Here is a 27,657-nt window from a genome sequence, read left to right as displayed (position 1 = left end):
GTAGCAGGAAGAGGAGTTTTATCTTGGCAGGCGAGTATATGAGGAAAGGGGGCAATAAGTAGTTAGTCCTGGCAGGCGAGTGGACCTGGAAGAAAAGTTGAAGTACTGCAATGTAGTCGAAGGTTGTGGTGGAAAGAAAGTGGCACATCCACTGGTGTGCTTTGGGAAACTATTGTGAAACCATCCTGACAAAACTGTTGCTTATGAAGATAATGAAAAGTGATTGGTCATCAGAGAAGAGAATAATTATATTGCATACTGACTTGATGTATGAAGACAGTCTTTTTGGTTCATCAAATGTTTGTGGATACTTTAGCGATGGTCTTCAAAAGTGAGAAATCCTATTTGAAAATAACATTGATATTGCAAAGTGAAGGACCTATGGAATGAACAGAACTTTGTGCCACACTTCAAGTGGAACTTGGCTATTTAAAAGAATTCTTGATTTTTGGTTTGAAACATCCTGAAATGATTGATCAGGGGAAAGTGAATTCAAGCCTGGTTTCAAGGATTTAGGTTTATAATTTCTCAGTTTAAATAGAAGAACAAGTTACTTCTTACCTTGTAACGTTCTTTCGATGGGATGTTCCGACGTATTCCTCATCTATGATATTTGTATCTCCAGCTTGCTGGCCTCGGAAAAATTTGTTCCCAGTAGAGGGCGCTGTGCGTCGACGTCCGTCGAGTAGGTGCTCCTCGACGGCCACCTTATCGATGCCGACGTCATCATGCCTATAAATGGCCACGAGTAGCGTCCGTTGCTCAGTTCCGTTTTGTAGAGTAAAGTAGTTATTGTATGAATGGTTACTACCCTTGAAGGAGCGTAAGCTGCAACCACAAGGGAAAAGTTACTGCGGGGATGGATGGGAGGGGCGATAAGGAATACGTCGGAGGAACATCCCATCGAAAGAACGTTACAAGGTAAGAAGTAATTTGTTCTTCGAAGGGATTGTGTCCTCTGACGTATTCCTTATCTATGATAGACTCCCATAGCAGTGGTATGTGATTGGAGGCAGGAGTAAGAGATGCCATATTACCCTTTAAGAATGAACAGAGTGTAACACAGCTCTGCCAAATCTAGTCTCTTGACTAGAGGAGGAATCCAGGCTATAAAATTTGGTAAAGGTATGTGCGGACGACCATGTGGCAGCCGCACATATGTCTCTAATTGGTACCCCTCTTTGAAGAGCTGAGGATGCTGCGATACCCCTGGTCGAATGAGCCCTTAGATTTTGAGGGTGCTCTTTCCCTGCCAGTTTGTAGCATTCCAGAATGGCTAAAATAATCCATCTGGAGATGGTTTGTTTGGTTATTGGTAATCCTAACTTATGTCCTGCGTAACCTACAAAGAGTTGGTCTGCTTGTCTAATTTTAGCAAGTCTACCGATATAAAAACTCAAGGCTCGCTTAGGGTCCAGCCTGTGTAGTCTCTCTTCCTCTTTCCCCGGATGGGGAGAAGGATAGAATGAAGGTAGAGTAATCTTCCGAGTAATGTGAAATTCCGAAACTACCTTTGGGAGGAAGTTAGGCTTCACCTGTAGCACTACTTTGTCCTTGTGAAAAGTTGTATGAGGAGGTTTACAAGACAGGGCTTGTATCTCGCTAACCCTTCTAGCAGATGTTCATGCTACCAATAAAACAGGTTTGAGGGTGAGAAACTTCAATGAACAAGAGTGGAGTGGTTCAAAAGGAGCACCCTTTAGGAAGTTTAAAACTAGATTTAAGTCCCATAAGGGAACTTGGAATGGTCTTGGAGGGTAAACATTAGTTAGACCTTTCAGGTATTGTATTACCAATGGAATTTTGAAATACGATGGCTCCTCTGCAGTGCGCTTAAAGATCGATAGCGCTGCGAGATAGCCCTTAATAGTGCCAATTTGAAGGCCCGAATTTGCCAAATAAAGTAAGAAGGATAACACCGCAGGTTTACCACATGAAAAGGGTTCGATATTCTTTTCTCTGCACCAGCTGCAAAATTTATTCCAACGGCAGCGGTATAGAGTCTTAGTTGCTGGTCTTCTGGCCGAAAGCAACACCTCCATGACGTCATCTGGAAGGTCCCAATCCTTGTACCTCAACCTTTCAGATACCAAGCGTGAAGGTTGAGGGTCTTGATGGCTGGAGGGAGAACCTGACCTCCCTTCTGCGAGAGAAGATCCTCTCTGTACGGTAGACGAATTGGAGGACAGATGGACATGTCCAGAAGGTCCGGGTACCACATTCTCCTGGCCCAATCCGGGGCAATTAGGATCATGGTCTTCCGAAACCTTCTCAACCTCCTGATCATTTGAGGAATGACAGGGACCGGAGGAAACGCGTACAGAAGTGGGAACTCCCAGTCCACTACGAACGCGTCTCCTAGAGCTCCTCTCGGGGGAAATTCCCTTGAGCAAAATCTGTCGCACTTCCTGTTGATACTGGTGGCAAACAGATCCACTTGAGGGGTTCCCCAAAGGGCGAAGATCTCTTGAAGGACTTCCTGAGCTATCTCCCATTCGTGGGAGACTGTGTTCTGCCTGCTCAGAGCGTCCGCTGTCAAGTTCTTCTCTCCGGCTAGGTGAATTGCCGATAGAGAGATTCCTTCCTGAATTGCCCAAAACCAGAGCTGCATCGCCTCTCTGCACAGTGGCAGTGACCCTACGCCTCCTCTTTTGTTGAGGTAGTGCATGGCCACTGTATTGTCCCTCTTTATCAGAATGTTTCTCCCCCGTACAGACGGCAGAAAAGCCTTCAGTGCCAGTCTGATGGCTCTCAGCTCCAACAGGTTGATGTGTAGTCTGGACTCCGATGGAGACCAACGACCGCTGATGGTCAAGTCGTTGGCATGGGCTCCCCACCCCGTGAGTGAGGCGTCTGTGACTACTGTTATCTCCGGCCATGGTTGCTAAAACAGTTCTCCTTTCAAGATGTTCTCTGGAGAGGCCCACCATTGAAGGTTGTGGGCTACCTTGTCTGGAATCCAGAGGAGATCTGTCATCCTCCCTGAGAATTGTGACCACTGAGTCCTCAGTGCCCACTGAAGGGATCTCATTCTCAGGCGAGCCTCTGGCACAAGGAATATGCAGGATGGCATGAGGCCTAGCAACCTCAAAAAGTCGTGGGCTGGGAGACGTTGGGCATTTTGAAACCTGGTGACCATCTGCATAATATCTTGAGCCCTCACCTCTGGTGGCGAGGCTTTTCCCAGGGACGTGTCCAGGACTGCTCCAATGAACTGGAGTCTCTGTGATGGTATCATCTGTGACTTCTTTAAATTGAGGGAGAAGCCCAGCCTGTGAAGGGAGTGGCAGACATAATCTAGTTGGATCCGAGCTTGTTCCGAAGAAACTGCTCTGATCAACCAATCGTCCAGGTAGGGGTAGACGTGAATCCCTTCCCTCCTTAGACTTGCAGCCACAACCGACATTAGCTTGGTGAAGACCCTTGGGGCGGAGGTCAGCCCAAATGGCAGAACTCGAAATTGATAATGAGAGTTGCCAATTGCGAACCTCAGGTACTTCCTGTGCTTCGGATGGATAGGCACATGGAAATAAGCATCCTGAAGGTCCAGAGATACCAACCAGTCCTGAAGCTGGAGGGCCTGAAGGATCTGAGAGAGAGTTACCATCTTGAACTTGTCCTTCCTGAGGAACTTGTTCAATTCTCTTAAGTCCAGGATGGGTCTCAGTCCTCTGTCTTTCTTTGGTATGAGAAAGTAGGGGGGAGTACCAGCCCTTGTTCCTGTCCGCAACAGGTACCGGTTCTATGGCACCTTTCTCTAGCAGGTCTACAACTTCCTGCAAGAGGAGCGGATCTGGCACTTTCAGAGAGCTGTTCCCCGGTGGATGTCTCTGAGGGATGCGTAGAACAGGCAGGCAGTAACCTTGGGCAACTGTTTCCAATGCCCAAGCATCTGACGTAATAGCCTGCCATTCCGTCAGATGGTGAGTTAACCTGCCACCTACAGGTGTCTTGTGAAGGGAGACCTCAGAGTGGTTTGGGAGCGGCTGATGCAGTTGCCGAAGGTAAAGCGGCTCCTGCTCCTGCTGATGCGGCTTTCTTTCCTTTACCCCGTCCACCACGGGTACATTTTCCTTGGCCTCTTTGAGTCGGCCATCCTCTGCCTCTTCCATATGAGGAATAATAGCGAAAGGACCTTCTTCTCCAAGAGGATCCTGAGGGACGAAAATTAGTTTGTCGGATTGCAGCTCCTAGTGACTTAGCTGCTGCTTTAGATGTTTGTAGTTTTTCCAAACCTTCATCCGCCTTTTTACCAAATAGGGAAGAACCGTCAAAGGGCATATTTAAAAGTCTGGCCTGTACGTCAGAAGCAAAGCCAGACTTTCTCAACCACGCATGCCTGCGGATTGTGGTACTTGCCGCCATGGCCCTGCTGATACTGTCAGCAGAATCAATGCCAGTTTGAAGGGACTCACACATTGCATCTTTAGCATCTCTGATGATATTTAAAAATGCATCCCTTTCCTCTCCTTCCGGTATGCAGTCAGCCGCCGATGAAGCACACTCCCAAAGAGTGTGGCTGAACCTAGCGAGCGTACAAGTTGCATTAATAGATTTTAAAGCCATGCTACAGGCTGAGAAGACTTTCTTAGCCATGGCATCATATTTTTTATCATCCCTATCCTGAGGAGCAGTGGGGTAAGCAGAAGTACTGCCTGATGAAGTTGCAGCCTGGACCACAAGACTCTCTGGAGTAGGGAGCTTAGATAGGTATTCAGGGTCAGCAGCAGATACCCTATATTTCGCTGACAACTTCTTGTTAACCGCAGGGACAACTTCAGGAGTTTCCCAGTTAGTTAAAATCTTTCTTTGTAAAGCAGAATGAAAGGGAACCACAGGATCCTCCTGTGGACCTTTATCCAGAATATCTGTGAGGTCATCCTGTTGAAAAACAGGTGAAGGCGCAGACCAACCCATGAACTCCATAATTCTTGGCATTAGGGTTCTATAAGGGGTATCAGCATGTTTCCCTGGGTCTGGTTTGACAAATTCCACTTCTGGGGAAGTGTCTAGGCCACTTGCTTCCTGTAATACATCCTGAAGGTCTTTCAACCTTCTTTCCTCAGAGGCAAAAGTCTCTGGTTCAGGTAATATGGTCCTCTGCAGCCCAAAAGGCCTTTCTTGAACAGAATCTTCCCTTTCTTCAAAAACTGAAGTTAAGGGGGGATGCTCTGGTCTGTGAAATGGTATAAAACCCATCTCTAAGGCAGAGGGAGCCATCATCAGTGGCCTTGAAAAGGTCGATGTCGTTGACGCCGATGTAAAAATCATCAAAGGCGCCGAGAAAACTGGAAGAGGCCTCGAAGAACTCGAGAGGATTGGAATCCTGCTCGAGGATGTCAACGATGTTCTCGACGTCGTGTCGGAGGCTCTCGGTGTAACCGTTGGCTGTGGAGTAGCTATGGGTCTTTCTTTTATCAGCGTCGACGCCTGCGTCGACTCGATCGGCGGATGCGTCGAAGAACCCTTCGATAACGGCGTCGATGGCGCCGATCTATGCTTCGAAGGGGCTTTCGACGATGGTGTCGAAGATGCTTTACTTCCCGATGGCTCATGGTGCTTTCGGGTCTACTCTTTCGCCGGGTACTTCGACTCGCGGCGTTTAGATTTTTTGAGCTTTTCAACCGGGGTATCACCCTCAGCTGACTTCGAGGGGGACGAGGCCGCTTTCTCGAAGACGCTTCGCATCTTTTTTCTGAATTCCTCCCACTCAGCTTGAGAGCTGTGTTTTGTGGGGCAATTTACTCTTTCAGGGGAACTAGAAGACGACGATAAAGGGGATCTTCTTCGTCTTTTTTTCGAGTGTCTAGACCTCGACGAGTGGTGGGAGCCACTTCGAGACCGAGACCGAGAATGCTTTCGACGGTGAGGAGACGAATGTCTCGACTCACAGCAACTTTCGAGGAAGTTAAAATTGACTTACCTCTCTCGAGCTTCCCCTTACGCTCCTTCAAGGCTTTCGCCGTCATGGATAGGCATTCCTCACACTACGAACACTGGTGTTCGATTCCCAGACACCACAAACAGATCCTGTGAGGATCCGTCAACGACATTTTCTTCCCACAGTCTCGGCATTTTTTGAAACCGGACCGAGGAGTCGTCGGGTCGGAGGAGGAAGCCATCGAGTAAGAGTCGGTTTTCTCGAGGAAATATGAATATATATCGACTGATGAACTGAGCAACGGTATTCCGAGGCACATGAAGTGCGGAAAAACGGAACTGAGCAACGGACGCTGCGCGTGGCCATTTATAGGCATGATGACGTCGGTGTCGATACGGTGGCCGTCGAGAAGCACCTACTCGACGGACGTCGACGCACAGCGCCCTCTACTGGGAAATTTTTTTTCCGAGGCCAGCAAGCTGGAGATACAAATATCATAGATAAGGAATACGTCGGAGGACACAATCCCTTCGAAATGTTATTTTATGAGGTTTGAACAGCCGGATAATCACTGTATGATGTTATATGCATCAGTGTGAGGGATAGGAATGTGTGGACATTAGGTAATTTTCTTTTAGCCTTAGTTCGAGGGGTAGGGAAAATACTGTTAGGTTAGGGAAAGTTAGGAGTTTGTTTCACCCTTATGGTTTAATATAATGGCTACTTGTGAGAAAACTACTCACTTGTCCGCTTTTGACCCCCCTCACAAGGCCCCTCACCTTGAAGGACATTAGTGACTTCTAAGCACCCCACCGTGCCTTTTTTAAAAGCCACATAATTGAACATTGACATTTGCTGCACAAATCATTTGCCTGCACCAGACGTCAGCCAGAGTGCCCCTTTATTCTCATGGTCTGCGTTCTCTAGGTTTCCTTTACAGGGGTATGTCTACGTTTTTAATTAGATGTATCCATTGAAGGTTTTAATTAAAAGTCCCCACTTTTCTGGAAACTTGATTGGACAAGGTCTTATGTTGGTGCCACCGTACTATTGTTTGTGTTGCAACTATCACCTCACAACCTTCTTGAATATATAATCTACCTACACCTGGCTCACCATACCAAAAACAGCCAAAGAAGGTACACCTGCCAGGGTATGCCTGTTTCGCCTTTATGATTGGGATCACTGTTGGTTTAGTAGTGTGGGCTTGAGTAGCTCATACACTACTCATCCATGTATACCTGCAAAGCAGTAGTTATTTCATCACACCTGCAAATGTTTCTTGCTGCTGAAATCTGTCTGAATCTCCTTCAAGAGTCATAAGCCTTCTGCGAACGTCAGGGGTGTTTCAGGTACATTCAGGATGATTTGTGGGCGTGTGGGGGGTGGACACAGAATATTTTAAAAGGCTTCAGGAAGAGGGAAAGGTTAGGGAAAATGGAGTGGATGGGGTTGGGTGAGGCTTGGTGGAGGGACTAGCAAGAGGAAATGGAGTACTGTGCCTCCTTTAATGTTCTCCAGGTAGGACAGCATATTCAACTCAGCAGTAAGATCAACAGATTGAAGTACCTACTGAAGAGATCTATGTATAACCTGCAGGTCCCAGGTTTAAATCTGGATAAGAAGAATTCAGCCCTTCCGGCTTCTAAAGTTGATCAAATTTTAGAAAGTTTAAATGGGGAACTGTAAGGTTTCCTGTCACGCCAGCAGAGTCAGTCACACATCAGGCATGTATGGATCTGTTTTTTTCGTCATTTAGAGCTCAACACATTGTGCATTATTGAGGTCCATACTATTACAAGTACATGGACCTCTAAAAAGCCTATACGACTAGGGAAAGGTCAGTCATGCATTAGGGGTGAATGCCATTTATCCTACAGAGTTTGCTTCAATTAAGACTAATGAGGATATTTATTAACCAATAGGGAAGAGTGCATGGCTTCAGATCAGTGAACTCAGAAAGGCCAATATGGATGACAGGGTCACTCATTCGTCAAACATTCATGATGGTGACTCTGACATTACTTAAAGGAATACCATTTAGTCAGATGATTAGTCAGATATGATTGCAGTCTTATGTGCTCTGTACCTGGGGAAATAAATATATAACCTTCCTACAGTAAGAAACCTATGGGTCCAGAGAATGCCAATCATGTTCCCAACACCAATGTATCCAAGGAGGCTGGTTAGCGTATTATTTGTGTTGCAGTACTTGGTATTCCGCAGGCCAGCTTAGTGAATAAGGTGACCTGTGCATTTCCCAAAGTAATTATTGCAAATAAAAAAATGCATCCTATGTGCATTAATTTTTGTGAATTCAAAATGTCAGGTGCAAACAAAGTTAATTTTGGTTCCTTTATTAAAGAAGAACAAGTTACTTCTTACCTTGTAACGTTCTTTCGACGGGATGTTCCTCCGACGTATTCCTCATCTTAGATATCTCCTTCCAGCTCTGCTGGCCTCGGAACATTTTTTTCTCTAGAGGGCGCTGCGCGTCGACGTCCTCCGAGTCGATGTCCTTCGACAGCCGCCGTGTCGACCTCATCCTGCCTATAAAGGCCGCGCGCAGCGTCCGTTGCTCAGTTCCGTTTTGTAGCCCACAATAATACTTTCTGGACTAACTAATCACCCTGAAGGAGCGTAAGCTGCAACAACAAGGGAAGTAGAACTGCGGGGATGGATGGGAGGGTCGATGAGGAATACGTCGGAGGAACATCCCGTCGAAAGAACGTTACAAGGTAAGAAGTAACTTGTTCTTCGAAGGGATTGTGTCCTCCGACGTATTCCTCATCTAAGATAGGCTCCCATAGCAGTATTCTATTATCGGAGGAGGGAGTACTGACTTCACGCTGTCTTCTATTGATGACTAGAATGCAGTACAGCCCTTCCAAACCTAGTCTCTTGACTGGAGGAGGAATCCAGATTGTAAAAAGGTCTAAAGGTATGGACAGACGACCATGTAGCGGCCGCACATATGTCTTTAACCGGCACGCCTCTTTTGAGGGCCGATGAAGCTGCAATACCTCTGGTCGAGTGAGCCCTAAGGTTTTGAGGGGGCTCCTTCCCTGCCAGTTTATAACATTCCAGAATGGCTAGAATGATCCATCTGGAAATGGTCTGCTTAGTTATTGGTAACCCCAGCTTGTGACCTGCGTAACCTACAAACAGCTGGTCTGCCTGTCTTATCCTGGCTAGTCTACTAATGTAAAAACTTAAAGCCCTCCTAGGGTCTAGCCTGTGTAACCTCTCTTCCTCTTTCCCTGGGTGAGGAGGAGGATAGAAAGATGGTAGGGTAATCTTCTGAGTGATATGGAATTCAGAAACCACCTTTGGGAGGAAATTAGGCTTCACTTGCAGGACAACTTTGTCTTTGTGAAATATAGTATGAGGGGGTTTACAAGAAAGAGCTTGTAATTCGCTCACCCTTCTAGCAGATGTAAGTGCTATTAATAAAACAGTTGTAAGGGTAAGGAATCTTGACAAACAAGAATGGAGAGGTTCGAAAGGTGTACCCATCAGGAAAGTTAGTACTAAGTTTAAATCCCATAGGGGAACTTGGAATGGTCTTGGGGGGTAAACATTGGTTAACCCCTTTAGAAACTGTATTACCAAGGGTAATTTGAAATAGGATGGTTCTTCCGCAGTACGCTTAAAGATGGATAGCGCTGCGAGATAGCCCTTAATGGTGCCAACTTGAAGGCCTGAATTTGCCAAATATAGTAGGAAGGACAAAACCATTGGTGTACCACATGAAAAAGGGTCGATATTCTGTTCTCTACACCAGCTGCAAAATCTGTTCCAACGGCAGCGGTATAAAGACTTTGTTGCTGGCCTCCTTGCCGAAAGCAACACCTCCATAACATCATCAGGGAGGTCCCAATCCTTGTATCTCAACCTTTCAGAAGCCAAGCGTGAAGGTTGAGGGTTTTGATGTCTGGATGGAGAACCTGACCTCCCTTCTGTGAGAGTAGGTTCTCTCCGAGTGGAAGTCGAATTGGAGGGCAGATGGACAAGTCTAGAAGGTCCGGGTACCACGTTCTCCTGGCCCAATCCGGGGCAATTAGGATCATGGTTCGCCGGAATCTTCTCAACCTACTGATCATTTGAGGAATGACAGGGACCGGTGGGAACGCGTACAGAAGCGGAAACTCCCAGTCCACTATGAACGCGTCTCCGAGAGCTCCTCTCGGGGGAAATTCCCTTGAGCAGAACAGTTCGCATTTCCTGTTTAGGCTGGTGGCGAACAGATCTACCTGAGGGGTTCCCCAAAGGGCGAAGATCTCTTGAAGGACTTCCTGAGCTAGCTCCCACTCGTGGGAGACTGTGTTCTGCCTGCTCAGAGCGTCCGCTGTCAAGTTCTTCTCTCCGGCTAGGTGAACTGCCGATAGAGAGATTCCTTCTTGGATTGCCCAAAACCAGAGCTGCATCGCCTCTCTGCACAGGGGTAGTGATCCTACGCCTCCTCTTTTGTTGAGGTAATGCATGGCCACCGTGTTGTCCGTCATTATCAGGACGTTCTTCCCTTGTACAGCTGGCAGGAACGCCTTCAGCGCAAGTCTGATGGCTCGCAGCTCTAACAGGTTGATGTGTAGTCTGGACTCCGATGGAGACCAACGACCGCTGATGGTCAAGTCGTTGGCGTGGGCTCCCCACCCCGTGAGTGAGGCATCCGTGACTACTGTTATCTCCGGCCAGGGTTGCCAAAACTGTTCTCCTTTCAGAATGTTCTCCTGACAGGCCCACCACTGAAGGTCTCGAGCCACCCTGCCGGGAACCTGAAGATCTGTCATTCTCCCTGAGAATTGTGACCACCGAGTCCTCAGTGCCCACTGGAGGGATCTCATTCTCAGGCGAGCCTCTGGCACTAGGAAAATGCAGGATGCCATGAGGCCTAGCAACCTCAAAAAGTCGAAGGCTGGGAGACGTTGGGCATGCTGGAACTTGGTAACCATCTGTAGAATATCTTGAGCCCTCACCTCTGGTGGCGAGGCTTTTCCCAGGGAAGTATCCAGGATCGCTCCTATGAACTGGAGTCTCTGCGATGGTATCATTTGTGACTTCTTTAAATTGAGGGAGAAGCCCAGTCTGTGAAGGAAGTGGCACACGTGATTTAGCTGGATCTGAGCCTGTTCCAGAGAAACAGCCCTGATCAACCAATCGTCCAGGTAGGGGTAGACGTGAATCCCTTCCCTCCTTAGACTTGCAGCCACTACCGACATTAACTTGGTGAAGACCCTCGGGCGGAGGTCAGCCCAAATGGCAGCACTCGAAATTGATAGAGAGAGTTGCCAATTGCGAACCTCAGGTATTTCCTGTGTTTGAGATGGATAGGCACATGTAAATAAGCGTCCTGAAGGTCCAGAGATACCAACCAGTCCTGGAACTGAAGGGCCTGGAGGATCTGAGAAAGAGTGACCATCTTGAATTTGTCTTTTCTGAGGAATTTGTTCAATTCTCGCAAGTCCAAGATGGGTCTCATTCCTCCGTCTTTCTTTGGAATGAGAAAGTAAGGGGAGTACCAGCCCTTGTTCCTCTCCGCTACAGGCACCGGTTCTCTAGCAGGTCCCAAATTTCCTGCAAGAGGAGCGGATCTGGAGCTTTCTGAGAGCTGATCCCCGGTGGATGACTCTGAGGTATACGTAGGAAAGGCAGGCAGTAACCTTGGGCAACTGTTTCCAATGCCCAAGCATCTGACGTAATAGCCTGCCATACCGCCAGATGTTGAGTCAACCTGCCTCCTACAGGTGTCCTGTGAGGGAAGTCCTCAGAGTGGTTTTGGGGCGGCTGATGCAGATGCCGATGGTAAAGAGGCACCTGCTGTTGCTGCAGCTTTTGAATATCTACCCCGTCCACCTCGGGTAGTTCTTCTTTGACCCCTTTGAGCCGGTCGTCCTCTACCTCTTCCGAATGCGGAGTAGAAGCGAAAGGACTTGCCCCTCGCAGAGGTTCCTGTGGGACGAAAAGGAGTCTGACGGATTGCAGCTCCTAGGGATTTTGCTGCTGCTTTTGAAGTTTGCAGTTTCTCCAAACTGTCATCCGCCTTTTTCCCGAACAAAGAAGAGCCATCGAATGGCATGTTCAAGAGCCTGGCTTGCACATCTGGGGCAAAACCCGACTTTCTCAACCAAGCGAATCTCCTGGTTGATGTACTTGCCGCCATTGCTCTGCTGATACTGTCAGCCGAATCAATGCCCGTCTGGAGGGATTCGCACATAGCGTCTTTACCGTCCTGTATAATATTCAGGAACGCATCCCTTTCTTCTTCCTCCGGGATGCAGTCAGCCGCTGTAGAAGCACACTCCCAAAGTGTATGGCTGAACCTAGCAAGGGTGCAAGTAGCATTAACAGATTTTAACGCCATGCTACATGCTGAAAAGACTTTCTTTGCCATAGCATCATATTTTTTATCGTTCCTGTCCTGTGAGACGGTAGGATAAGCCGTCTTGACATCGGTAGAGGATGCTGCCTGTACCACCAGACTTTCTGGGGATGGGTGTTTAGACAAAAACTCTGGGTCTGCAGAAGATACCCTGTACTTTGTAGACAGTTTTTTATTTACTGCTGGTACTACATCTGGGGTTTCCCAGTTTGTCATGATCTTTCTCTGAAGAGCTTTATGAAAAGGCACCACAGGATCCTCCTGTGGGCCTTTGTCAAGAATATCCGTGAGGTCATCTTGTTGGAAAGATTGTGAAGGTGCAGACCACCCCATGAACTCTGTAATCCTGGCCATTAAGGCTCTGTAGGGGGTTTCAGCATGCTCCCCCGGGTCTGGCTTGGCAAACTCCACCTCAGGGGAAGTGTCTAACCCACTTGCCTCATGTAAAGAATCATGAAGATCCTTTAATCTGCGCTCTTCAGAGGAAAATTCCTCTCTAACTGGGGTTACAGGTCCCTGTAACTCAAATGTGTCTTCCTGTTCAGACAAATCACCCTCTTCTAAAATTGAGGTTACAGTTCTCAATTGTTCTGAACTCATAAAGGGAGTAAATCCCATTTCCAAGGCAGAGGGTGCCGAACTTGTCATTATTGTCCTCGAAAACGTCGATGTCGTCGACGTCGAAGGCTTCGAGCGTGTCGTCGAAAACAGAGGCGGAGGCCTCGAAGACCTCGACAGAATTGGAATTCTACTCGACAATATCAAAGCCATCGACGTCGAGGGCCTGGGGATAGTCACTGGATGTGTGGTAACCGTGACTTTTCTTGGCGTCGACGCCGGTGTCGAAGCCGGCGTCGAGTCGACAGACCCGTGTGTCGAAGGTGCCCTCGACAACGGCGTCGAAGACATCGACCTCGACGTCGACGGAACCTTCGTCGAAGGAACCTTTGAGGAAGGTTTGGAGGTCATAGTCCTGCTCGAGGGTTCGAGACGCACTCGAGAGGTTTCTTTCGCCGGGTACTGCGACTCGCGGCGTTTTTGACCTTCGGGTCTTTCGACCAGAGCATCGCTCTCAGCAGTCTTCGAGGGGGTCGAGACCGCTTTCTCGAAGACGCTCATCATATTCTTTCGGGATTCCTCCCATTCAGCCCGGGAACTATGTTTCGTGGGGCAATGGATTATTTTTGGCGAAATAGAGGAAAAGGAAGACGGAGAAGGGGATCTTCGACGTCTCCTCTTCGAATGCTTCGATCTCGAGGAGTGATGAGACCCACTCCGAGAACTGGAGCGCGAATGGTGACGAGGAGACGAATGTCTCGACTTCGTCGACGAAGAAGAAGCTTTAAAAGTCTTACCTTTCTCCAGCTTCCCCCTACGCTCCTTCAGGGCCTTAGCTGTCATTGACATACAGTCCTCGCACTCCAAACAATGGTGTTCAGCTCCCAAACACCACAGACAAATTCTGTGAGGATCGGTCAACGACATCTTTTTCCCACAATCTCGACATTTCTTGAAGCCGGATCGAGGAGTTGTCGGTTCCGACGAGGAAACCATAGAGTACGGATCGAATAACTCGATGTAAATAGGATTAATCTGACTAAGAACTGAGCAACGGTATTCCGAGGCACTGAGTAAGCGTGGAAAAACGGAACTGAGCAACGGACGCTGCGCGCGGCCTTTATAGGCAGGATGACGTCGACGTCGATACGGCGGCTGTCGAAGGACATCGACTCGGAGGACGTCGACGCGCAGCGCCCTCTAGAGAAAAAATTTTCCGAGGCCAGCAGAGCTGGAAGGAGATATCTAAAATGAGGAATACGTCGGAGGACACAATTCCTTTCGAAATGGCCAGATGGAAGCCATTACATTTTGACACTTTGCTTTCTTTGAGCATCCCTGACAGGCAAGGTTCTGAACGTCTGACCTAGCGAGTGTCACTTTTCCAATTTACGTGCTGCCCAGAATGAGGTTTTTCCCAGGCCTTGCAGGCTTGAGCTAGTACATCCTTTTGAAGGAAAAGGCCTGTGCGCTCCTGTGGCAAAAGAGTTAAGGCTCCTGAAAGTACACCTTGTGGAGCCGCAGGCTGGGGTATAGGAATATCCAGCAACGCCATCAAATCCACAAACCAGTCATCAAAGGCTCCCACAGAGTGGGGCGGGTCCTTGCTATCCTGGTCTGCTTGGTCTTCGTCCGATGCGCGGGAAGAGAGAACTGATCTGCAACACGTGGTACCTCAGACCCCATGGGCATGCTTGACTGCGCAACGGACATCTTAAGCACAGGTGAAAGTGGAGGAGGGGGGCCCACCGGAAGAGTAGGGGGCGGCACTACCAAAACCTGCTGAGGGGTTGTAGGAGCACGCTGTGGCTCGAGAGACTTAGGATACATTTCTTTGAATAGATCCGATGTAGGCCTACTTTAAAGGTCAGCGTGCATAAGGGCCTGGAATTAGCCAAAGAACACATTCTTAGAGGAAGGTCTAGGCACAGGAGTAGGTAGAGGCCGCTCTGGAGGGGCATACCCCCAGAATAACCCTGGTGCCTTTAGTCACTTTAGAGGAAACCACGAGACTAGGCTCGGTAAGTTTAGTTCCAGGCCTGGAAACCTCGGGAATAACCCCGGTCAAAACAGCCCCAGAAATGTTGGGGTTAACCTTAGCTCTCCCACCCCGGATAAAAATTTGTTCTGGACAGCCCCTTGACAGGGCTCCTCGGAGAAAATTCCAGAATCAAGGTTAAATCCCATTCGGGACACCTCAGGAATCCTACCTACAGGTAACTTAGGTACGAGAGGCACTTGGGCTCCTCCCAGAAGCAGAAGACCCCCGGGAAGGAGTCCCCTGGCCTGCGTGCCCTAAAAAGGAAGGAACTTACCGGACGCTTCCTTTTTTCGTCAATAACTGCTGTAAATGTGGAGGAGGAATCCGTTGGAACACCTCCTCCCACCTGACAAGCTGACGCTGGAGTGCAGACTGAGAGGGAATCACAGTAGATGCAAGAGTCCCACCGATGTTCCGGGCCCAAGCACTCCAGACAGATAGAATAGGGACCCACCCTCGCGAAATGACGTTTGCACGAAGAACAGGACACAAATCCCAGATGCTCCAGCATAGACAGAGTAAAGACCGTAGAACCGGAGCAGGAAGATGAAGGATAAGAGATTAAAAGAAAACATTTCCTAAAATGCAAGTTAGTCCGACCCCGAGAGCGTGGAGAAAATGACTAGAGGGTGATGGGTGGGGCGGAGTTCAGGAAGGTGGGGCTACAGTCACGTGCGGTGGTTCTGCGTAAAAATAAAAGAACGACAAAACAAATATTGTCGATGCTTCAAACTGCCTTAACTCGAGTAAGACCGAAATCCTTCTCATTGGTACTCGTGCTCCCGCTTTCCCTCTCACTCTGGCCGCCCTCCTTGGGTCGTCTTCCTTTGCCTTTTTATGAGGCAAAAAACATTGGCGTCATCTTAGACTCCACTCTCTTTCTCTCTGCACATCACAGACCTTGCCAAGAAGGCCCACTTCCAGCTGCACCTCCTCATGGGTATTTTCCCTTTTCTCAATTTCCCACAGAAGCTCACTGTCTCCAGAGCCCTAGTTCTCTCTAGGCTGGACTCCTGCAACAGCCTCTTTCTCAATATGCCTTCCTCTACCCTCTGCAACTAATCCAGAACAAGGCTTAACCTTGCCCTCAAGCTCAGGGGCTTGTATCTCTCCAGCCCTGAAATCTCTCCACTGGCTCCCGGTGGCTGCAAGGATCAAGCTCAAGACCCTCTGTATCATCCACAAGACTTTCTGGGGCCAGGGGGCCTTCAGTGCATCCAACCCTCTCTTGCAAAATACCTTCCTTTTCAAGCCCTTTGCTCAGCTACCTCCAACTCTCTGAGGGTCAGACACTTCTCCAGATAGAGACTGGGGGTAGATCTCTCTCCTCTGGGGTAGATCCCTCTCCTCTGCAGTAGCCTCCACCTGGAATGGCCTCCCTGCTCCTCTCAAACGTGAGCCAGACACCCTGAGGTTCCGCAAGCAGCACAAGAACTTCCTTTTCTCCTCCGCTTTCTCTCTCTCCCTCCCTCCCTCCCCTGCTGACCTACCTGTCTTGCGGCCCGACTGGTTCAGTGTCTCACTGGGTACCAGGCTCCTCCATGATCAGTCTCCCCTGCACTGCTTCTGGGCCTACCACGTACTTCAGGGCTGTAACTGTAACCTCTACAGTCCCCAGTCTCCTTGCACTTGCGCTGCCCTGATTGCACCCCCCCCTCTCCCTTCCTCCTGCACTTTGCAGTGTTGCACTTGGATGATCTGGATGACGCAAGGCCTAGTAAGATTGTTAGTCTTCTCCTACCTCTCTGTCTCCTACCATGTCTTGTCATGTCTAGAAACACTTGTGTACAGGCGCATTATAAATGACATATAATATATTGCTAGTCTTCGATTACAGGGTTCCAATAAGCAAAAACTTAAAATGGGAGAAAAACATTCACATGAGTGTAATTAAATAAAAAATAAATAAAAATATGTTTTGTTTAAGACAGGCAGCCTAGCTAGCACCAGTTTTAATGAGTGGTCTCACACTGCATGTGTCAGTCACTGCTCTGAGGCAGTGCCAGACGAGCTCCATGCCGCAACAGCTAGTTCTTTGGAGCAGTCTTCATTATTGGAATTACCTGCAAGACTTGCTGCAGCAGAGGCAAAGTCTCCCGGGATTGAACTGACCGAGCACCCTTGCTGGGGCAGAGGAGGGTGCTACGCAGGTGCTGACTCATGCTCTGTCTGGAAAGCAGAGTTGTACTGGCAGGTGGTCCCATGGTGCTCGGACAACTGAGGTGAGATTGGTTGTTTGGCCTGTTGATGGGAGAGAGGCTGGGGTATCTTCCCGACCAAGCCAGTGGAGCGGACCAGGGAAGAGTTACATGGGCATGGCCTGGCTGCATCTGACTGGTTGAGCTGCCTGTGGAATCGGGGTGGTGAACTCCTGGACGGACTTGTGGCCCCAGCCTGCTGCAGTCAAGAATTGTCGGGGTAGTGCTTTGCCTCTATTGATCTCCAATATCTTGAGCACTGAGTGGAGCTGCCAGCCGCTGGCCATCTGCCATGCCATTGAGTGCAGAGATATTTTGCTTCTCGACTGGTGCAGAAGGACGGACTGTAGTGTGGTGCCAAAGGGCTGCGGCCCAGCTTAACATAGGGGCTGAGATTTAGCAAGTCCTGGTCAGTCTGATCTGCCGTTGGTGCTTCGGTTTACCTCTTTGTGTAGGTTTTACTGTGGCAGCCAGATTTCTCGCTACTAGAGCTGGGAATTGGCAGCTTACAATCGCATTCTACCATACTCTCGAATGAGAGTTTCCTCCCTGAAAACCTAGACTAGCTAGTTTGGATGGTGCTGACACATGGCAATGTGATAAAATAAGTAGCATGACTGTTTTGCAAAGTTCGTGTCCAAAAGGGGCTCCTTGGCTTCCACAAAGAAGGGAGGCACTCTGCAAGGCAAGCAGCTTCTTTGCCAGTCGCTCACGATATCCAACAGGTCCTCAACAGCATGCAGAAAGGGCTTGATGCTGTTAATAACAAGCTTGATCATAGTACAGCTAATGTATCCTCAAAAAATACTTTATGATCCTGCACTTTCATTGATGAATGAGCCCATCGATCTCTTGATCCCAAGCTCGGAGATTCTCCACCACCGATCACAGCTTGGATCTCCAATTATAGAGGCAGAGACTTGCTGCTGCTGAAGAATGCAAGAGAACTGGGCAAAGTACACAAAAGAAAAGGGCGAGCTATGGGATGGGTCACACATGATTTCATTTTACCCACACTTCTCTGTGGCGGTGCATCTGGAACGCACAACTTTTCATGGCGTGAAGAGGCTACTCAGAGAGCAATATACAGTATGTTATGCTCTTCCATGTCCAGCTCAGATTTCAATTTGATATTAAAACACACGTAATGATGAAGCAGTGTAGTTCATCGAAGCCTAAATTCCTTTACCTGATGCCTGTCCGGTGACGCGCATCGAGGGCCCATCACGGTCATCATTTCACCTGACTGATATGTTCCATTATATACGTTATACCCTGCCATTATGTGATTACATTAATACAGAATGTATTAATGCGGTCAAAATATATTCAAGGTTGGAAGTTGTTTGGCCGGCTAACAGCAAGTCCCTTTGCAAATGCTTAAAGTTTTAAAGGTACTTTCTTTTTGTTGGGGAGGGCATGTACACTGTCTGGTTCCGTAGCGCACTAAGTGTGGGGCAGAGTATTCATAAAGGGAGTGGGTTATGTGACTAATCTAGGGAACTCGTCCCTTCTCCCCAAGGGGTCACCCATGTGAGGCTAGGGAGGTGAGCCTGTGCCGCAATACCCTCCCTACGGGTAGAGGCAAGAGGCTCCCCCTTAGGGGACAAGGGCTACAGTTCCCATGAGGAACTACATAAACCTGGGCATACTATTGGATACAAGGGATGTTTTAAAATACGAAACTGTGGTACCAAGGCTGGAATGAGGAAACTCATAATATATGCAGTTATTCTATGGAAAAAGAACTGCCCCTTTAAGTCAGTATATATACAGTCCACTGGGCTGAGTACATTCCTAAGCGTGCACTACGAGAGAAATGCATACACAACGCTGGAAAGGGCCCAAGTCGGACACCAGGAAGCACGCACATTTACTTGATTGATGTGGTAGCGCAGGACACCAGAGCTATGGCAGAACTGAAGTGAAAGGAACTACCAGGGCAGGAGCCCAGGAGAAGGTGGTGGTGGTGGTGGTGGTGAGACCACGAATGAGAAGCCCGGGGCCACAAACCATCGCTGATACCATGGACATCACTGCAAAGAGTGGAGTGAAGGTGCTGGCAGTACAGGACCAAAGAGAAGAACCCTGAAGCATCGGGCTCCCGCATTCCTTCTCCTCCAAAAACGATGGCAACAGGGAGAAAGGGAAGCACAGGAGGTCCCAAGGAAATCATACCACACAAGCAACTAATCTCAATAGAAATTCAGCTGGAAGCAAATTAATTCTAAATGTGGTAAAGAAGAAACATAATTATTAAGAAGCTGAAGGATGAAAGAGAAGAACAGCGGATAATAATACCCTGTGAAAAGGGGAAAACAAGTTGATAATTTAGCCAAGAAGAATACAATACCAGAGATAAAAAAAGATACGAGCCAGTGATTAGAGGAACTAGGCAATTGAACCACATACATCCTCAAGTAGACGAAAACAAGCTGTACTGGAATTACCCAGGAGGGAAAGCCTACCAGAGCAATACTACCTTCATAGGATACGCTGAGACCAACACCCAAGAAGAGCTTGTAAGAGATTCCACAAAAGGAATTCCTAAAGAGAGGAGAGCACTCAATAGCCAATTTCAAGAACTAAAGAGACTGATCCGCAAATAGTCTCTTGTGACTTCCTGGATTATGGATTAAAGAGAATCCGATAGACTGAACTAGGATTCCCGCAGGAGAAAGGAGTCATTCTCCTGATCGAAGTTAGTTTTCATAGTGGTAGGATAGGTAAGGGTAGTTTTAGACAGCGGACTTATTTCTTTGGACGTTCACGACTAACAAGCACCTTAGTTAGTAACATAGGTAGGGATCACCCATTGTTAGCCCTGCAGATAAGGTGTACATCAGCCACTTTTACTCACTAAAAAATGTGCAAATACCCCCAAAAAATTTAAATAGGGAGTAACAATACCTCCAACAAAAAATAGGAAACATGCGCGTAGAACCTTGTGCCCTTGATTTCACACACACACACACACACACACACACACACACACACACACACACACACACACACACACACACACACACACACACAGCTCCATGATTATGTTTGGACCAGTAGTGCACGTGGGACCACAGGAGGAAACTACCATTATTACTGCCTGGAAGAAGTAAACATGTAATCGGCATGAATAACTAGGTGGAAAGAAATCATTAAGAAAACTTCTTGTTCCATTAAAACATATTTTTACAAGTTGACAAAAAATAAAAATATTCCCATTGGGAATTGGAACTATATTTTTATTCCCTAAAAATCGTTTTACTCCCAACTTGAAAGAAATAGGGTGTAAAATACTCCCACTCCCAAATCTTATCTAGAGCAAAGCCCATGGTGATAGGAACATTAGGCCTTACAATATTATTTCAATAACATATTGTACACCATATCTTCAGAGAGTCCATGTCCTCCTTGTGACTCGCCACAGTACATTGAAAATGTTATTTTTATTCCCTTTTAGAGGTGGTGCATTGCTTGAAAGTCTTAATAGATAATGCAGCAGTTTGATCTGTGACCTCGGAGGTATGTCCTTTGCACATGCCATGAGAACAATGAGTTTGTAATTTGTGTCAGCTAGAATGTGAGAAGGCTTGGGAATCCAATTAAGGCTCACAAGCTAGTTAACTATCTGAATCGAAACTGGGCACAATCTGAAAAGTGTGCAGCCTATCGTGCTGCTTGTGTGTTGTGGGAAGGGGACAATAAAACCACTCTGAATATGCTTCTTGAATGCACTGGTTGTGTGCTGTGAGAAACCGGAGGGTGACTCACTGTCTAGACCCCCAGGGATTTCTCTCAGGTGGCCAGGGCACGGCAATCGTCTTTGGATGCAGACCAAAACCTGGGGGAGAACCAGTGCGAAAGGATCACCTGGGAGAGGGGTCCTCAGGGAGTGGTACATCCTAAGGTGAGATGCGGTATCCTCCCCTTTACGACGCATCCCTACGTGACACCCCCCCAGCCTTCAGGGGATATTCCAAACTAAGTGTCATTGTACGCAGCACATTCCCTTAGGAGAAGAGGAGAATCCATTTATCCACAACGACACATTTATTTCCCTCTTTCGAACAATAACATTCCCTCCCTTCTGACGGACACCACAAACCCCATAATCCATATTTTCTTATGGACGAACTCCTGACAATTATTCAACTAACCGCTTTCCAAAGCTGCTAAACACTACATTTCCCAGAATCACCTTCATTCTATGGTACAAGTACTGGGAAGAAGACAAGTCAAACAGTAGTAATGAAGATTACCCAAGGGAAGGTATACACATCAACCATACCAACTCTATGGCAATGTCTCAGTAATGCAGACAGGCAAGGTCAAACACAAGACTATTATCAGTAACACCTGAGGCCCATTATGGAACCAGCAAAGTATCAATTTGAGCGAGCTGGGATGCTGGGGGGGAATCCCAGAAGCCAAGAGAGAAGGACTGCAGCTGGAGAGACCCTGGAAGGCCTGGAATAAGCAGGACTGCCCAACTACTGGGTCTATGAGTACAGGGGAGGCTGCAGTATGGCGAGGGAACTCTGACTCGAGGGAGCCAAACCAGGGGCAGCTGGGGTTACCTGGCAGTGCCCAAACCAGAGCTTCTCCCCTGGGTGAGACAGAAAAGCCCAGGATTTTGAGGGGCAGGTGGAAAGACCCTGACCTCGGGAAAACATCCCATTAAGACCCTCTGTAGCTCCCAAAACCATCTGGATGGCATTTGGGGGAGCTAACAAAGTGAGCGAAAAAGGTGGTTGCATTCTGGGACTTGAAGTCCAGAGAGAATTATTTTTGCAAATCCCTATGGGACCAACCCCGGCTGAGGGAGACCCATGTGAGAGGAAGTATTATTGAACTTTAAACTGAAAGATACAGAGTAGCCGAGTGGTCTGGTGAAAGGAGATTACCCACTCATAAGTCTATGCTAAAAGTTTAATGTCTTTTGAGAAGCGGCAAGAATTGAATAAAAGAAACCAGATATAAGAAATTAACTTAGAATTTTTAAACTATTAGGTTTGATCCCAGCAGAGGGAAAACCTGGATGAAATGGTTGTCTTTGAACTTTCTGTGTTTGAAACTACCTGAACCAAGATGCTTTGGTATAGAATGGAAAAGTGATACGTAAGCAAAAGTTGAAGTGGTCATGCTGATGTACCTAGAGAAATCCTTGCACATTCGAAAGACTGACAGTGGAAGCAAGGTAAAGAGAGGCTTGAGCCCGACTGAGGGGAGCCCATAGAATGTGATTGAAGATCTGGGAAGGGAACCTCTACAAGTGCTGCGATTGCGAGGTCTGAGCCGAGCTGAGGGTGACCTACATTAAATTGCGATTGAGACGTGTGTGCCCGACAGAGAGAGGCCTACGTAAACTTTTGTTGAACTTTGAAAGAACTTTCAGTGCGCTGTGAACGGAATTTTGGTGAGCTGAGAACAAGTGGCTAAATTGTGGAAGACCAAGTAGATCCTGGTCCATGGTTTGAAATGCAGAATCGTGCGCACCGTCCAAAGTGCATCTCCAAACCACTGTGTTCTACCTGACCCCATGCTATACAACCTGGGGAAGGGAGTTAGCTTTGGATCACACAGACATCCTGATATTTATTTGAAGACACTGATACTTTCCTTTTTGAACTACACCCCCCATTTTCACATTTGTTGTATTGGAGTAAGGCCAAGAATGAGGTTTATTTAGTACTAGCTGTACCCAGCCACGTGTTGCTGTGGCTCAGTCTGGTTAAATGGAAAAGAAAGATCTGTTGCGTGTTCTAGAGTCGGAACATGCAACATATAATTGTCCATGTGAGAAGCAATCTGTGTCTAGATTTAAACCGCACAATTCTAAAGATTGGCCTCGAGCTTTGTTGATGGTGATTGCAAACGTATGTTGGCATGAATTGAACCGTTATGATTTCTGCACCAAACTACGTCATTTGGAAGCATGAGTCTTATTTCCTGATGTTAGATAGTAAATGCTTTGATTCAGCGGTATATCCGGCAATCCAAGTTTTTAATGGCTTTGGCGGTTCTCCAACTTGAGGCAGTATAATTTTCCCAGCGTCGCAACACATTCCTTTAATTTCTCCATTAAATTTCAGAGCCTTGCAATAAGGACACACTTCAATCATAGTGCCGATGAGAACATGCCGGCTCAAACTATAATCATCAGCTGGGTTGTACCTGAATGCAAGGAGATTGTAATCGTGTGATTGCGGAGCACAGTCGTGTTTTAAGCTGATCTGCTGTTTCTCGTTGACGTCTTTCAGCCACTCTCAGCCTGTCGCGTTCATTCTGTTGAGAACGAAGCAGATTTGAAGCTGCAGAACGTGATCGCTGTGCTCGCAACCGTGCATCCTGAAGTCTGGCTGCACGTCGCTCTGCTGCTTCCTCGGCACGTATGTGAGCCATTCTAACTCAGAAACATTGAAATGGAATCGTAAAATATTTTGTATAGCGTGTGGTGCTTTTACGTCCACCAGATGGCGCTGTTTCTCTGAAAAAGCATGTTTTTACCTGTCACAGGTGTGACATCTATGTATGGTAGGTATATAAAAACACATGCATATTCAAGTGCAAAGTTCTGTCAAAATTTCAAAGCAATCGGTGAAGAACTTTCATAGATTTAAGATTTTGAACAAACTAACATTTACGTAGATAGATAGATAGATAGATAGATAGATAGATAGATAGATAGATAGATAGATAGATAGATAGATAGATAATTTGTATTTGACCAAAGATTGACTAGGACTGCATTTTAGTTTAATTTGATGGTTGAGAATACTCCCATTTTAGCTGTAGGGCAAGATAGGAGTTTTCCAACCCCATTGAAAACTTTAATAAAGGGTTTTGAACTTGCAGCTCTTGTGTCAGTCATACTTCTGATACCATGAGACTCTTAACATGCCCAGAGTTGTGTCTAAGGCAGCCCAGGCGTTGTTTAGAGAATGAAAGGAACTCTGGAGTTTACTGATGTATGGATGACTGCACATAATGATGTTTGATATTATACTTTTTATTCTACAGATCATAAGTCATCGTAAATTGATGTACGGTTGATGCCTGCAAGTATGCTGCAGAGTGTGGCGTTGTGTGACATCTTGCCCAGCAAGTTTTCTGATCATTCTCCTGAGAAATTGGCAAATATTTTGGGAAAGAGATAAGCTCTCATCCCTCATGCAAATTGAAGCCATTTTCACTATAAAATGTGGTCTTTGCCACGACGACTCATTATTCATTTCAAAATACATCTTGATATGGTAAACACTCTCCAACGCCAATGAGTACCCTTGGTCAGGCTTTCAAAGCCTATGTTAGAGGGATAGCTAGGTCAAGTGTGTTTATCTGCTAATGATCATTAGGTGTGAGATTGCAGAGGCAGAGGAGAGTCCTGCATGTTTTGGAGCAAAGATATTCTTCTGAACTGACATTTGTTGAGGATGGGCCTTAGGGCCACGTTGGATACATTTAGGGAGGCTGCTAAGAGGGACATACATTTTTGGAAACACCAGTTATGGACCACCGGTATGGTGAAACTGATAGGCTGGGTATGCCACTAGCTGGTCTGGTTAGGCATGAACGATGGAGTTGTATTAATCCATACACCAGACAGCGGAGTGGCAGGAGAATTGTCTCTGGGGTCCTGAACACTATTATGGTCAGTCTTTCCACCATTGTTACTTTTGGAGGAGGTGGACCTACAGCAGCCCAACAGTATTTTACTTGGGCTGCAGTGCAGAGTGCTGCGCGGACAGTGGGGTGGCCGGAGAGTGGTCTCTGTGGTCTGTTAGGGTCTGGGGGCGGTCTAGAGTACGATGTATGCCGGACACAACTATAGGATTCCACATATTGAAGTGTTTTAATACAGTAAGCTGCCTATCCCCTGTGCAAGTGTATGGGGTGAACAATTACAAACACACGCGATCAGTAAGCAATTGCTGCGATCATTGCAAGTTTGTTGCTTCGTGTCTTTTGACTTAATGAAGTATTCATTCAGCCATCTTGTTTTCTTCCGCCTTCATTGTTAAAACATTAAATACATGTGCCGGGAATATACGTTACGAGTGCAGGATCAAACTTTGCAATTGCATTTCTCTCGTTGCACACTATACAGACATTGCAAACTATTTGGTCGACTGTCAAAGGCACCTGCCAGGCATGGAGTGCCTTGTGACTGCCCTACAGCTACAAAGGACTCATTTAACTAATTCTGCAGTATCAACCCGTGACTGACTTGAAGTCTTTTTTCTTTATTGCCACTCACTACAGTTGAATAGTTAAACCTCAAAAGATTTTGGCGGTTCCGTCAATGCCAATTGATTCTGGGGAGCGTCAGCCAAATGTGTGCGTCATGAATGGGAGTATAGTCACCAGGGCAACCTTGCTGGACGGAGTGAGGAATGTTTACCCCGGTGATTCCAAGGTTGAATTTCCTTCTCCTCTGGTTCTTCCATCTACTAGTCTCTCACTCGCTCTTTTTGTATGCATCAGATAGCTCAATAAGTCCAGACCCACTGCTTCATTCATATCAGTCACCTCGGAAAAAGAATTGTTGCCTGGTCTTTTTCCTCCAACAATTTTTTTCCGAACCTAGTTCTTCAGCTTTGTTGCATGCCCTGAATTTTACATTGACTGACTAACCTGGTAAAATCCTATGATTATCTACACAAAGACTATAAGGGCCTAAAATTGGTCTATGGCTACTGTTGTGTCCAAATTAAATGTTTAAGAAGGTGTTTTTTATGCAGCATCAAATTCAAAAACTCAACGTAATTTTTTACAGGAGTCGTCAAAGACTGTTGAAAACATCGCCAAGACATCAGCTGTATCAAACCATGTGCAGGTTTTTGCAACAATGCGGGATTCAATGGATCTTCAGTTACTTACAAAACTGTCATATTCCAACGGATTAGTGGAGAGCACTGGGGATAAGGGTCCCGTAGAAAGGGCCATCTCCGTACCGCAGTTTGGGAGCATAGGACCATCTGTACCATACGCCACAGATATGGAAGGGTTTAAAAAAAAAATTAAAATGTGAAGAGCGTGCCCAAACCTAAGAATAAGGGATCCAGGAAATGTTTGACAATTTAAATTTAAACTTAAAGAGATGCCAAGTGTAATACGGGGGACTCCACGAAGGATACAAGAGCTGATTCCGTAGCCCTGTCAAGGTCTGTACGTGTGTCCGATGTACTAAAGGAAGCCTTGATAACGGATTTCAATGGTAGTGTAATATCAGTGGTGCCAATAATAACAGAATAATGTGATATGAATTAAATTAACTCACTAAGAGTTAATAAAACTAAGACTCGTAGGGAAAAAAGCTGCCGCCGGTAACCAGGAAAGTGGGTGCCCATCCTTGTGTTAATACGAATGAGTCTGATTTCAGTATTTTAACAATCCATTCAGATAATGACGTTGAAACAGATGCTGAGGAGCAGTTGGTGGTACAGAATCTTCATGTATCAGCGTATTCTGTTGATTGGGAGTAAAGTACCAATGACCAAGAATGTATACAGAGGGTTACAAGGGCTGCTAACATAAGTCTGAGTCACTGCTTTCCGATATTACCTCAAGTTTTTGTGGGTAATGACAAATCCAGTGACCCTGGTCAGACTAATCTCATACCAATTGATGATGCAGGATGTAATGGAGGGCGGGCTGTGGGAGTCCCTGCAGCAAGAGAGACTCGGAAAGCCTTTCTCCCAACTGGTACTCAGGACGGTGGGGGCTCTGAATCATCAGGCTTGACAAGGGTGATGAATATGTTCAAGCAAGATTATTGGGGGGGTTGCAGGTTAAATCTGTCCTCCCTGTGAATGATCTGTTGGTGCTCGAAGATCATTATAAATCAGCCCCTATAGCTCCAACGGTGACCATGGATGTAGTGACCGTATCAGAGCAGATGTTAAATGAGGCTAATGGTGGTCTCTCTACATATTCAACCATGGATGCTTGGTAGGATAAGGCTCAGGGTTTGGCTCCAGGTGGGAGAAGTAGATGGGGGCCAGACCCAAGGGGGGCTTCCTATTGAGAGTTTACGATTGCAATCGTTGTCGACTCCTCAAATCGGTAGGTGGAATGACTGACCTTCGTTGTTACAAGGGTTTAGTTACTTCCAAGTCAAGCAAGAGTCCTGCTCCCCCTACAGAGTCTCTGTTTGAATTTTTGTTTAGAGAAAAAAGGGGTTTCTCTTAAATCACCAATATATTCTGTCACTCTTAAATGTGGTCCCTGATATTTTACAGGTTGAGTTTATTGGGGACCAGCAGGATGATTTAATTGGGCTTCATTTTGGTAGTCGCTTGGTAAGAGCGGCAGTACTCGAAGCCAGAGTACTCTTGGCAGTAAAGTTGCTCTCCAGATATCTTGGCAGTAAGGTTGGTCAGCCTAGGGGGTATTGAAAATCGGTGTAAATCTTGACCCTAAGTCGACCTCACCAGAGAGTTTTGAGTTTTCTCTGATTTGATTGCCCTGTGGTCCACAGAAGGTGAAGTGAGTTTTGTGATTTAAGAAGGTTTCAATAGTGAATACATAGACCTGGCTTGGTATGGTAAACTACCCCTCCCCCCTCCCCCGACCCTGTAAAATTGTGATGTCGGCTGTC

At 46.9% G+C, this 27,657-nt stretch overlaps 1 protein-coding gene across 2 annotated transcripts in view; it reads right to left on the bottom strand.

Moving 5' to 3' along the window:
- HS2ST1 (heparan sulfate 2-O-sulfotransferase 1) overlaps positions 1–27,657 on the bottom strand; it is a 523,976-nt gene that overhangs the window by 367,304 nt on the left and 129,015 nt on the right. The window lies entirely within an intron of this gene.

The sequence above is a fragment of the Ambystoma mexicanum genome, chromosome 1q (assembly GCF_040938575.1).
Source record: "Ambystoma mexicanum isolate Mex_15411 chromosome 1q, UKY_AmexF1_1, whole genome shotgun sequence".
In the NCBI taxonomy this organism is placed as follows: Eukaryota; Metazoa; Chordata; class Amphibia; order Caudata; family Ambystomatidae; genus Ambystoma; species Ambystoma mexicanum.
The sequence above is the reverse complement of the archived record's forward strand: the minus strand, read 5'-3'. Positions and strand labels throughout refer to the sequence as shown.